At 38.7% G+C, this 13,674-nt stretch overlaps 1 protein-coding gene across 2 annotated transcripts in view; it reads right to left on the reverse strand.

Moving 5' to 3' along the window:
• Nucleotides 1-13,674, reverse strand: part of l(2)k14505 (ATP synthase mitochondrial F1 complex assembly factor 2 homolog l(2)k14505) — a 114,247-nt gene that overhangs the window by 33,551 nt on the left and 67,022 nt on the right. The window contains exon 5 of one of the 2 annotated variants that reach the window (XR_010860731.2): nucleotides 770-930. The exons of the other annotated variant lie outside the window; for it this stretch is intronic. The gene's annotated coding sequence lies outside the window, so the exon portion shown is untranslated. The remainder of the gene's footprint in view (nucleotides 1-769; nucleotides 931-13,674) is intronic. 2 annotated transcript variants of the gene reach the window in all.

The following is a 13,674-nucleotide window of genomic DNA, read 5'->3' on the forward strand; positions in this document are numbered from 1 at the left end:
ACATCCCTCCACATGAGGTTAAAAAAATGTGTCAAAATATTTTAGTAATACATTAAAAATAATTATTATCTATAAATAAAAAATGTTTACTAAAACGCTTTGTTATACTAGACCAGAACTCTCTCCGTAATTTACTGCCGGTGAATCGTCAGGCATTGGTAGGTCTCTAATTTCAGTCAACTTTGAGTAATCCTAAATCAATAAATGACCACTACAATAATTGCTGGCGAAGGACTGTCCTGTATTTAGCGGGTTTCACACAGTTATGGAGTAACATCTTTACGTAAAGATATCGGCCAAGTGAGGGATCTATAGGCAAACCTGCAATTTCAACCAGACATGGTACACATATGACTTACCACCAGCACCCCTACAACTGAGGGTTGGGAAGGACAACATGTAAAAATCTTCAAAAAATTTAGTGTCGGACCCATACTTTTCAGGATTACTGAGATGAATCGTGACACACTGCATGCCATTTAAGTCCAAGTTCAGCCTCCATCGGCATGGGAGTCAGAAGGGTTCAAAAATAAAATGTCCAAAATGACCAAGATTAGAATTGAATCCACAGTTCTCGAGTTTGCTAGGCTAATTGGTGACAATCGTGTACATCGTATCTATAGCGCAGTGTGTAAATATATACAATTATCACTTATTTTTATTGATTGTTTAAAACAACTGGCTACTACCCAGACAATATGGGCTTCAACAAGAACCAACTTCCATGCGAAACAAAATAATCTAAAAATAAACTTTTAAATAAACTCACAACAATATTTTTTTTAAACACCCCTTGGCGCAACAGCCCCCAAAGGCTATGGCCTACCAAGCAACCGCTGCTCAGCCCAAAGGCCTGCAGATTATGAGGTGTCATGTGGTCAGCACAACGAACCCTCTCGGCCGTTATTCTTGGCTTCCTAGACTGGAACTCTAAAATGACAAAATAGTTCATAAAAATATCAATCAACATCACAATAAAGAAATGTACAAAAATTCACTTGATAAAATTAATAATAATGTTTTGGCTTTATGTCCTACTAACTACTTTTACAGTTTTCAGAGACGCTGAGGTGCCGGAATATAGTCTTGCAGGAGTTATTTTATTGCAAGTTATGAATCTCATTCCGTATTGACGGTTATCACTTTACAAAAGAAAATATTTATAAAATCCTCCTATCAATACAAGTCAAGTCATCTGTTAGATGAAGCAAAGTCTATACATGTTTCAGCCTAATCTCAAGGCCATCTTCAGTAGTAAAACAATGATTACATAATATACAAACAAATTAAAAATCGTAATGATGTGAAGTGACAGTGATCATGATTAGCGAGTTAAAAAGACATTGAGGTACAAAATCCTCTCGTCTAATGGATCTTGCTGACTGTTAAATAAAATGTGTTTTTAACTCACTAATCACGATCACTGTCACTGTCACTTCACATCATTACGATTTTTAATTTGTTTGTATATTATGTAATCATTGTTTTACTACTGAAGATGGCCTTGAGATTAGGCTGAAACATGTATAGACTTTGCTTCATCTAACACATGACTTGACTTGTATTGATAGGAGGATTTTATAAATATTTTCTTTTGTAAAGTGGAGTTATTTTACGTGCCAGTAAGTCTACCGACACGAGGCTGAGCACCTTCAAATACCACCTGACTGAGTCAGGATCGAACCTGCCAAGTTGGGGTCAGAAAGCCAGCGCCTCAACTGTCTGAGCCACTCAGCCAGGCGAGCAAAGCATGGAGCAATTTCTTATCAAGACACATTATTTCACCTATTCATAACAGCACAGGTCCTCTAGTTAACTCTTTCCCGCGGATTGCGTAGTAAAGCGTACTGGAGTCGCACATTGTCTCCTGCGTGCTGCGTAGTAAAGCGTACTCGACTTTCAAACCAACTTCCTCTGCCATCTGTCTGCTAAACATATAACTTTTTGGAACCAGTGAATTCCCTACGCTTCCTAGATACTACTGGCATGCACGGAATCCTAAAATAAAGTGTTCTTTTATACGTTTTTTTTAGATAGAACAGACAGCTGACTAAATGTAAACGCACTGCAGCAACATGGCTGCTCATAACCAGTTGAATGCGGAGGATATTTGTTGCAACTTAGATCAATATGTTGACAAATGCAATGGTAGTGAGTTTGAAGTTGTAGGTATGATGATAAAAATGGTATGGGAAGCATTTGAGACAGGATATGAATCTGAGAGAAATCGAAATACGGCACAGGACAGGAAATGTTCATTCAGGTACAGTCTCCTTTTAAAATATTAGGCCTACTTGTAAAAACCATAATTATCAGTTTCAATTCTTCAGTTAATTCTGTTTCAGACTATGAGCCTCAATTACATAATAGCCTATTCCAACTAATGTCAATTTATCTTCCAATCCCATTCAGTCAAAAATTGTTTATAGTTTGTATGTCCGAGAGGAAACACGATTTGCTATCTAAATATCTTCATCCGACTGATCCCGAGAATGAAATAAATTGGGAGATTCAGGGTGAATTCCTGCTTTCTCTGCATTACCAAGAAAATGAGTGCCCCATCATGTCCAGCAATTTAGACTGACTTCTAGAACAAGCAATTTAACATTATGCACCATATTGGATGCTACCTGATGTATCATTCTGAACAGGGGTGGGGGTGTGTCTTGCATGTAATTAGGTGATCTCATAGTATCATTTTAGAATAACTATAGTGTATTTTCCATTGTTACAAAATTTGAAAGTGATATCTTAAGTGGTTTTTACAGAATAAATTATTTAGTGAAGGTACTCTACAACTATACCTGACAAGCAAATTATTACTCTGGGTTTCGCCCGACAGTGAGTCAAAGATATTCCGTGGGAAAGGGTTAAACCATAATGTCAAAAGGTCTATTTTACAGGTACAACAAACACTGTATTGTATATAAAGTAACACATTATATCACAAGAATTCACCACCAATGACAATGTGTAAAATATTTAATAATTTCAAATTACACATGTGACGGTTTTAACGTGCTGAAACCCCTCAGTAATCTTTTGGACCGGGTTCTGAAACCCCTAGAAATTTGTGTCAACGAACTTTGTGTATGAACACTATCCCATCACATTTATTGTGTAATATCTTGCCTGTCTTATTTGAATTAATTAATCATACAGACTCGCGGTATGATATGCTACACTCTGGTGGCTAGGCTTGGAACTCTCGTGGCCGCCTGAAGTATTCTGAGCGCGTGCACGGAGAAGGAGAGGCCACGCTTAGTTGCAGCAGCAATATGTCTGGGAGAAGTAGCTTCGAGAATGGATAAATCAAGTCCCTTGTGGGCTTTTTGGGTGCCCTACAGACTGATAGTTGGCCTTGAGTAATTTATTTTGTGTGGCACGAGCAGTTAAACTGCATATTTTTGGTCTGTTTGGAAACCATGTGGTGAAGGTAACAATGGCAACCTTTCAGCATCACTTCGTTCTCATAGATCGAAACTGTAAGTTCCTTTTTAATTAATTTATAATGTGGAAAATTATCCTCAAGGAAGCTGGAAAGTCTTCAAGAAATTTCCTGGTCTGATGTGAGAAAAGTGATTTCTTCTGATAATAATAATAATAATAATAATAAGCATCGTCTCCAAACTGCATAACGCCTGCATGCGTGTTACATTGCCATGTAAACAGGAAGAAGCTACAGCTTAGTGTTTTAGTAAGAAAGTACGGTGTGGACTAAAATTGTTTTAATCTTAATTATGAATTATACTGGCAAAATTTTCTAGAAATTTCTGTTTAGGCAAAGCAATCGCAAGATTTTGTTTGAAATTCGGTCACGCTTACTAAATTTAATTATTGGCCTTGGGTTTCGAATTATTTATTGTTCCCACGCTGTTTATTCGGTCCCATATTATTTATTTTTCTGGTTTGTGGTCTTTTTTCCTGTATTAGTTGTGTCCTCGTGGACATGCTTTGTTGCTGTTGCCTTAGCAACGTTTCGTTGTTGTGACTGTTCGGGAACTTGGATTTTTAAATGGAGGCGTGGCCTTTTGCTTGGTACATTCTTTAATGTGGATGTTGTAACCGTACAACAGGTCCATTCAGTATTTATTATTATTATTATTATTATTAACCCGAATTCATAAGATTTTATATTCTGTTTCTCATCATTTAGATTGTAATAATTAGGTATCACGCATATTATTGTATTTAATCATAGGTTAAGTGAATTTGTTTGTAATTATGCTGTATATTAGTAAGTGAGATTTGTTGGTTTGATATAGTCATGCTGTGGCTTGTATCTCTGGCCAGATGAGCTGGCAGAGTATTTTGCAATAGAGGCTAAGTTTAACTGAGAATGTTATGTGCAAGTAGGTTTCCCGGTGACTCATGCAGCACAGTCAACTGTAATCCGCTTGGATACGCTTATACGACACATGACGAATGACATCAGTGCGTGGGCACGTGATTGCGACCAAGTGTCAGTATTCGCCAGCTACTGTATGTTGAGGTAGAAGGGATGACCAGGGAGTAGGGATATGAGTGGTCATCACGAGGTTATAAAAGTCGAGGCAACGGTGGTGAGAGATCATATCAATCAGATCATATGTATCAGTCAGATGTATCAAATGGAAGAAGTGGTCTTAGAGTGATGGTCAGAGCTAAGAGTTGTGTTTGAAGAGGTCTTGTAATAATCGAGGAGGTCTACAAGTGGTGGTTGTATCCGAGCAGAGACGGGTACTATGCTGATAAAGAAACATCATCTTCTTGTGAGGATGGACTTCACAAGATGTTTCAATAATATTTTCCAATTTCTTATAATATATTGAGTGGACATAACTACATTGGAGCTTACTACACGCGTACATGGTATGTAGGTCGACTCATGGTTACATAAGAAGATAACAGCAGATGGCTCCCGACTTCAGCTCATAGGTTTTTCCAGGAATTTCAAGTTCATCAGCGGTATATGCAGACATCAGGTAATTAAAGCATCAGACATGCTATGCATACATAACATGAAGAAGAGTGTAATCAGCGGCGATATCACCTTTCACTTCAAGTTCATGCCAATAGCTTTTTTTGTTTAGATTAAATTTTCTTTTTATATGTTACCGCAAATCTCACTATATATATTTTTTTGTTAAATTAAAATACGTCAATGCTTGTTCATTGTGATGTAAATTATAGTCATAAACTCAGTTTTATTTTAAATATAATAAGTAATTCTATTTCCAAGTACAATCCTCAATTGTGGAAATGCAACCGTAATCTAATATTGTCCTGATCCATATCCCTGTATATTGCCAGATATGTGAGTTTATCACCTCACGCCTTGAGATAATTGATATAAGAGGTATGCTCTACCAAATTTTGTTGTTTTTATTTAAAAAGCAACTGGCGCTCAAACAAATGTTATGTATATTGTGTGAAAGAGATGAAGGTATTAGAGTAGTGGTTGGAGTAGCCACAACGTGTGGCCAGCAACGTGGGACTCGAAAGGTTCAGAAAAAGTGTTTCTGAATGGCAATATACATGGATCAGCTCTTTTAATGAGTACGCACATGTTAAATTCACCGAGTAATGTTAGGAAGGTCATTTTCTTGAAATTTGTATTTAAGGGGTAATGTCAGAGGAATTGCAAGGGGAAATAGCTTTGAGATCGCGAAAAATTAGTAGGAAACCGAAGATGGACAAGGATAGCAATATGCAGTCAGGTGATGAGGCTGAGGTTATTGTGTCCATGGAAATCCAAGGTGGTAACATAAATAGGAAGTTGGTGACTAAGTTGGGACCTGCTGAAAGTCAGAAAATAGTAGAAAGTGAGGAAAACGCTGTCACGCAAGATCAAAGTAAAGGGGTGATTGACCTGGGTTTATTTAATTTGCTGATGTCCAAAATGACTGAGCAGAATAATATCATTAGTGAGAAAATTGAATCTCAGAGTAATATTGTTGTTTGAGTCATCAGTCCATAGACTGGTTTGATGCAGCTCTCCATGCCATCCTATCCTGTGCTAACCTTTTCATTTCTACGTAACTATTGCATCCTACATCTGCTCTAATCTGTTTGTCATATTCATACCTTGGTCTACCCCTACCGTTCTTGCCACCTACACTTCCTTCAAAAACCAACTGAACAAGTCCTGGGTGTCTTAAGATGTGTCCTATCATTCTATCTCTTCTTCTCGTCAAATTTAGCCAAATCGATCTCCTCTCACCAATTCGATTCAGTATCTCTTCATTCGTGATTCGATCTATCCATCTCACCTTCAGCATTCTTCTATAACACCACATTTCAAAAGCTTCTATTCTCTTTTATCTGAGCTAGTTATCGTCCATGTTTCACTTCCATACAATGCCACGCTCCACACAAAAGTCTTCAAAAACATCTTTCTAATTCCGATATCAATGTTTGAAGTGAGCAAATTTCTTTTCTTAAGAAAGCTCTTCCTTGCTTGTGCTAGTCTGCATTTTATGTCCTCCTTACTTCTGCCATCGTTGGTTATTTTACTACCCAAGTAACAATATTCATCTACTTCCTTTAAGACTTCGTTTCCTAATCTAATATTTCCTATATCACCTGCCTTCGTTCGACTGCACTCCATTACTTTTGTTTTGGACTTATTTATTTTCATCTTGTACTCCTTACCTAAGACTTCATCCATACCATTCAGCAACTTCTCGAGATCTTCTGCAGTCTCAGATAAAATAACAATATCATCGGCAAATCTCAAGGTTTTGATTTCCTCTCCTTGGACTGTGATTCCCTTTCCAAATTTCTGTTTGATTTCCTTTACTGCCTGTTCTATGTAAACATTGAAAAGGAGAGGGAACAAACTGCAGCCTTGCCTCACTCCTTTCTGGATTGCTGCTTCTTTTTCAAAGCCCTCGATTCTTATCACTGCAGACTGATTTTTATACAGGTTGTAGAGAATTCTTCGTTCTCGGTATCTGATCCCTATCATCTTCAGAATCATAAATAGCCTGGTCCAATCAACATTATCGAATGCCTTTTCTAGATCTACGAATGCCATGTACGTGGGCTTGTCCTTCTTGATTCGATCCTCTAAGATCAGACGTAAAGTCAGGATTGCTTCACGTGTTCCTACATTTCTTCTGAAGCCAAATTGATCTTCCCCCAACTCAGCATCAACTTGTTTTTCCATTCTTCTGTAAATAATACGTGTTAAAATTTTGCAGGCATGAGATACTAAACTAATAGTGCGGTAGTTTTCACACCTGTCAGCACCGGCTTTCTTGGGAATAGGTATAACAACATTCTGCCGAAAATCGGATGGGACTTCTCCTGTCTCATACATCTTGCACACTAAATGAAATAACCTTACCATGCTGGTTTGTCCTAAGGCAGTCAGTAATTCAGAGGGAATATCATCAATTCCAGGTGCCTTGTTCCTATTCAGGTCACTCACAGATCTGTCAAACTCTGACCTCAAAATTGGGTCTCCCATTTCATCAGCATCAACAGCCTCTTCATGTTCCAGAACGAAATTATCTACATCGTTACCTTGATACAACTGTTGGATATGCTCCTGCCATCTTTCTGCTTTGTCTTCTTTCCCTAGAAGTGGCTTTCCATCTGAGCTCTTAATATTCATGCACCTAGATTTCCTTTCTCCAAAGGTTTCCTTGATTTTCCTGTATGCAGCATCTACCTTTCCCAGGACCATACAGCCTTCGACATCCTTGCACTTCTCCTTCAGCCATTCTTCCTTAGCTACCTTGCACTTTCTATCCACTTGATTCTTTAATCGCCTGTATTCTTTTCTGCCCTCTTCATTTCTAGCATTCTTGTATTTTCGTCGTTCATCAATCAGGTCTAGTATCTCCTGAGTTATCCACTGATTCTTAGTTGATCTTTTCTTCCTTCCTAACATTTCTTCAGCAGCCCTACTGACTTCATTTTTCATGACTCTCCACTCTTCCTCTACTGTGTTTCTTTCGGCCTTTTCATTTAGTCCTTGTGCAACATGTTCCTTGAAACGATCCATCACACTCTTTTGTTTCAACTTGTTTAGATCCCATCTTTTTGCATTCTTTCCTTTCTTCAGTTTCTTCAACTTCAGATGGCATTTCATGACCAACAAGTTGTGGTCAGAGTCCACGTCTGCTCCTGGGAAAGTTTTGCAATCCAACACCTGGTTTCTGAATCTCTGCCTAATCATAATGAAGTCTATTTGATACCTTCCAGTGTCTCCAGGTCTCGTCCACGTATACAGCCGTCGTTTGTGGTGTTTGAACCAAGTATTGGCGAGGACTAAATTATGGTCAGTGCAGAATTCAACCAGCCGACTTCCTCTTTCGTTCCTTTGTCCCAATCCAAATTCTCCTACTGTGCTACCTTCTCTTCCTTGGCCTACCACTGCGTTCCAGTCTCCCATCACAATTAGATTCTCGTCACCTTTGACATATTGTATTAAATCTTCTATCTCCTCATATATTCTTTCAATTTCTTCATCATCCGCTGAACTAGTAGGCATATAGACCTGCACTATTGTGGTGGGCATTGGTTTGGTGTCTATCTTGGCGACAATAATTCTTTCACTATGCTGGTCGTAGTAGCTTATCCGCTGCCCTATTTTCTTATTCATTATTAAACCAACTCCTGCATTACCCCTGTTTGATTTCGTGTTGATAATTCGGTAGTCGCCTGACCAAAAATCCTGTTCTTCCTGCCAACGTACTTCACTTATACCAACTACATCTAACTTTAGCCTATCCATCTCCCTTTTCAGATTCTCTAACCTACCACAACGATTCAAACTCCTAACATTCCACGCTCCGACTCGCAGAATGTCAGTATCCATCTTCCTGATGATCGCCCCCTCTCGTGTAGTCCCCACCCGGAGATCCGAATGGGGGACTAGTTTACCTCCGGAATATTTTACCCGGGAGGAAGCCATCATCAGTACATCTTTCATACAGAGAGAGCTGCATGTCCTCGGGAGGTGGTTACGGCTGTAGTTTCCCGTTGCTTTCAGCCGTGTAGCAGTATCAGAGTAATATTATCAGTGAGAAAATTGAATCTCAGAGTAATATTATGAGTGAGAAGATTGAATCTCAGAATAATATAATGAGTGAGAAAATTGAATCTCAGAATAATATTATGAGTGAGAAAACTGAAGCGGTCATTAGTGAGAAAATTGAAGCTCAGGGCATTAGTATTAATAAGAAGATCGATGATGTTAGTAATAAGATAGATCATAAGGTGTTAGACATAAGTAAGCAAATTAATAATTTAGAAAGTAAGGTAAATAGGGAGTGTAGTGACATCAGAGCTGAGATGGAAGTGGGTCGGAGCAATCTCCATACTGAAATCGAGCAAGTTAGTGAGACATGCATCAAACAAGGGCATAAGATTGATGAATTAGGCGCCAAGATCGAGTCTAAAAAGGGGGAAATCAATGAGTTAGTGGAAGAAAGGTTTGAAAAGATAACCAATACAGTGGGGCAAGAAACTAGGAAATGTATTAGTAGGGTAGAACATGTGGAAAGAAAACTTGGAGAAGTAGGTGATCTAGAGAGTGAACAAAAATCATTATCACAGAAGGTGAGAGAATCGGAAGAAAAGTTACAGGAGAAATTAAGAAAAGGCTGAGGAAACATTGGAAGAAAAATTTCTGAGTTGCCAGAGAGCACTCCAGAAAGAAGTGCGTGATAGTAGAAATGTACGTGAAATTCAACCCGATGGAATTTATGAGAGTAGTAGAGAAGAAATTTGCTGTTCAATTAAGAGACAATATTATTATCTGGGAAACTGTATTGGAGATCTTAGCTAATGCTTTCGTACGAGAGACTAAGTCTTGGTTTCAAGTATATAAAAGCTCGATGTCTATTCTAACTGAATTTAAGGAGAAATTCATGGCTAAATTTTGGAGTGAAGGAGTTCAAAGTAGAGAGAGAAAGACAGTAATCTTTGGCAGGTATAATTCTAACGAGGGTGTTAGAATGACAGAATATTTTTTGGCTCATGTTTTGGTGTGGAGAAATTTAGAATGTATTGGACCTGAGGCTGATATTGTTAGACTTATGGCAAAGCTCTATCCTGATAGAATAAGAGAAGCTGTTTGTATGCAAAGAGTGGAGAAGATTAAGGAAATGGAAATTTTGTTGGAAAGTTTTGATGCTTTAGGTAGTAGCTTGAATAATAGTAGGACACAAAATAGGAATGTTGAAGGAAGGGGTAACCAATCTAATAATCAAGACAGGCCTATGAATAATCGTAACTACAGAAGAGAATATCAGGAGAGACCTAATAATAATTTCCACAGGGAGAGAAATTATCAAAATAGTTCGGAACATTTCAGGACGGGGAGGCGTGATTATGGAAATCAACCAGAAACTGGGAGGCAAGAGAATACAGGCCATAATAATAATAATAATAATAATAATAATAATAATAATAATGAAGCTAGAGGTAATAGGCAACAGGGGAGGCCGACTGAGGTGTGTAACCAACAAGTCGTAACCGAACCGAGTAATTTAAACGTGCAACAGGCTGTATAAACAGGTCACTGAGACAGTCCGTAAATGGTGAGTTCACGTATAAGGGTAGATAAGTCAGTTAATGTCGACCAGCCTATAGTTGTAAGTGAACATGATTGTGACCTAAGTAGCAATAATTCAAATGTTTTAAGTGACGACTTAATCGTAGAAAATAAATTTTATAAGTGTAATTTAAATTTAGATATAAGGCAAGATTTGTTAAGTGATCTAATATTATGTAATGAGGATAATTTAAGTAGTGTTACTGTTACACCGACGATTGAACTGCTGATATGGGGCAGAAAAGTTAAGATTTTGTTGGACTCTGGTAGTGAAAAGTCATGCGTAAATTACAAGCTGTATGAGGAAGTTTTGAGAGAGAAGTATGATGTAGCGGAAATTCCAGTGGGGAATACGTTCATCGTAACAGCTGTTGGAAACAAGTCTCAAAGGGTGAATAAACAAATAGCTGTCCCCATTAACATAAGTGGAGAATGTGTTTTCCAACCATGCTTAGTTGCGCCTAATTTAGTTTATGCCATTATTTTAGGTACCGACTGGTTAACGTGTCACAAGGCTAAATTAAATTTTGATCTCTGTAATGTCAATCTTATTTGGGGAAAGAGTAGCAGGGAAGTCAGGTTACCATATGATGTTTTGTCAGAAATTAGTGCGAATAAAGTGTGTTCTAGTACGGAAGGGTCTTATGAAATTCCTAATATGAGGAAGAATATTGATGTTTGCCATGTGTCTATACAGAGAGATTCTAGAGATGAATTGTATGAGACAGTGGAGAAATGTAATTTAGCGGAAAGTCAGAAGGACGAATTGTGTGAATTGTTGATATCACATTGTCATGTTTTGAGTGACCGGCCTGGTAGAACACATCTTTACGAACACAAATTTAATGTTCTTGATAACTCAACTTTTGTAGGACCGGAATAACCCATTCCGTTAAAACAGCTAACCACGCGGGACCAGGGTAGACCGAGGCAAATTCTTCAGTTATCACATGTATCGGATGTATTTGTTTACCTTTAAAGTGCGTGGGTGTTTAAAAGAGTGTCAGAGGACCTAGTTTCTTTTTTCGTTTGTGCTGTTCAAATACATGGAATCTTTCAGCGTTAAATACATTCTCCCCCAACTTGGCAGGTTCGATCCTGACTCAGTCCGGTGGTATTTGAAGGTGCTCAAATACGTCAGCCTCGTGTCGGTAGATTTACTGGCACGTAAAAGAACTACTGCGGGACTAAATTCCGGCACCTCGGCTTCTCCGAAAACCGTAAAAGAGTAGTTAGTGGGACGTAAAACAAATAACATTAATTATTATTAAATACATTCTCACAGCAAGTTTGAATCAAGATTGCCTGGAAAATTTCTTTTCGCGCCTAAGAGGTCTTGGGCATTTTTACGATCATCCATCTCCACCTGAAGTGAAAAATAGCATCAGACTGTTGTTGTTAGGAGCCAATTCCAGTGATATTCCTCATTCCAATGAGTCACCTGTAGCTCCTGCCGAAGGAGGAGAATTTGTTACATCGGCTATGTTTGGCAACATCCTCCCGGATATGACAAGCTCTGGCGATGACTGAGGGTGACAAGGATATTAATGACATTGAATTGCCAGCTGTTGATAGTGATGATCTATCTGTACAGGAAAATACTGACTGTAGTCTGGAGGGATTCAAATACGTTGCAGGGTTCATCGCATATCGCTGCCGAAAATTTGACAGGTCCCTGGGCACGCCTACAGGAGATTTGTTGATACCACCTGATGACCCAAGTCTGGGGTGGGTACACGTGCTGTTTCGGAGAGGTTTGCTCGTCCCTTCTGATAGTTTTATGGAAATTATCACTAAATTCGAACTGATATTTGCTGAAGTTCACGGACGAACACATTTGAACAGGGAACCAGAAGTTGTGAACAATATGTTTGAAAAGCCGTTTTCCTGACGTCCATCCACAAGTCTTTGAAATCATGTGCTAAGATCCGAACCTTACTCCGTTTGCGTTGGTTGGCTGCAAAACAGAAATAAAACAATAGAGGCTTCCCGTAATAATTAATTAATTTTATTTGCTTTACGTCCCACTAACTACTTTTATGGTTTTCGGAGACGCCGAAGTGCCGGAATTTTGTCCCGCAGGAGTTCTTTTACGTGCCAGTAAATCTGCCGACACGAGGCTGACGTATTTGAACACCTTCAAATACCACCGGACTGAGCCAGGAACGAACCTGCCAAGTTGGGGTCAGAAGGCCAGTGCCTCAACCGTCTGAGCCACTCAGCCGTCAAAGAGGCTGCCCGTAAGTGAAAAACGAGAATGTGGCATTTATCAACAAAGTAAATGTCAAGAAATGTTCGTTACCGTTGTATTTGTTGTTTTAAACTTCCTGTGCAAAGCCACGGGACCTTTGCCTTATGCGCAGAACTCGGAAAAGAACTTATTTCATACCCTGTCTCGCTTCCATTGACTACGATTCGAACTGTAGCCCTTTTGATGAAAATCGGATAGATAGTGAATATACTAGACTGTGATACTCTTCTAGACTTATGTTAACGGAAAGAAAGACAAACCGTTTATTTGGTGCTAGTGTTCCAAGACTCAAAGTTATGATGTATCGCAATGTATCCTGTAAGTTTTCACCGTGAAGTGTTGAACAAATTAACAGTGTTTGTGATATAAAACAAAACCCATCTGTCAGTCGGAGTGAGGTGCAGATTCCATGCATTTCGTCAACATCATCTTCACTGAGGTAAGAGTGAATAACAGTAAATAAAAATAGTCTTATTTGTCCCGAATCTGTTGATTTAAACCTAACATATCGCGCACTTCTAAGTACCTCTTATTTTGTAGCGCTACGATGTTATACGTACTTTATCTTGTACAGAATGTATATTTCTATAGAATACATTGTATGACGTTCAAAAATTCTAAAATATCACTTCGGTATATTATTAAAATGTGAAACATTACCCGCGCGCTAATACAGTCTGCCGTCAGCGGCTACCAGCGATGTTCCATGGTGACGTCACAGCGACAGCCAATGGCAGCCCGTAACGCGGAATGACTAACCTTACTGTTCTCTATTAACCTTGGTTATTATACCCAACAAGGATAACACGGTAAGATTGTGCACTGATGGCAGATTAATGAATATGAGAATTGAAGCCGATCAGCAAAAGGGCGG

The sequence above is a fragment of the Anabrus simplex genome, chromosome 7, assembly GCF_040414725.1.
Source record: "Anabrus simplex isolate iqAnaSimp1 chromosome 7, ASM4041472v1, whole genome shotgun sequence".
Taxonomy (NCBI): domain Eukaryota; kingdom Metazoa; phylum Arthropoda; class Insecta; order Orthoptera; family Tettigoniidae; genus Anabrus; species Anabrus simplex.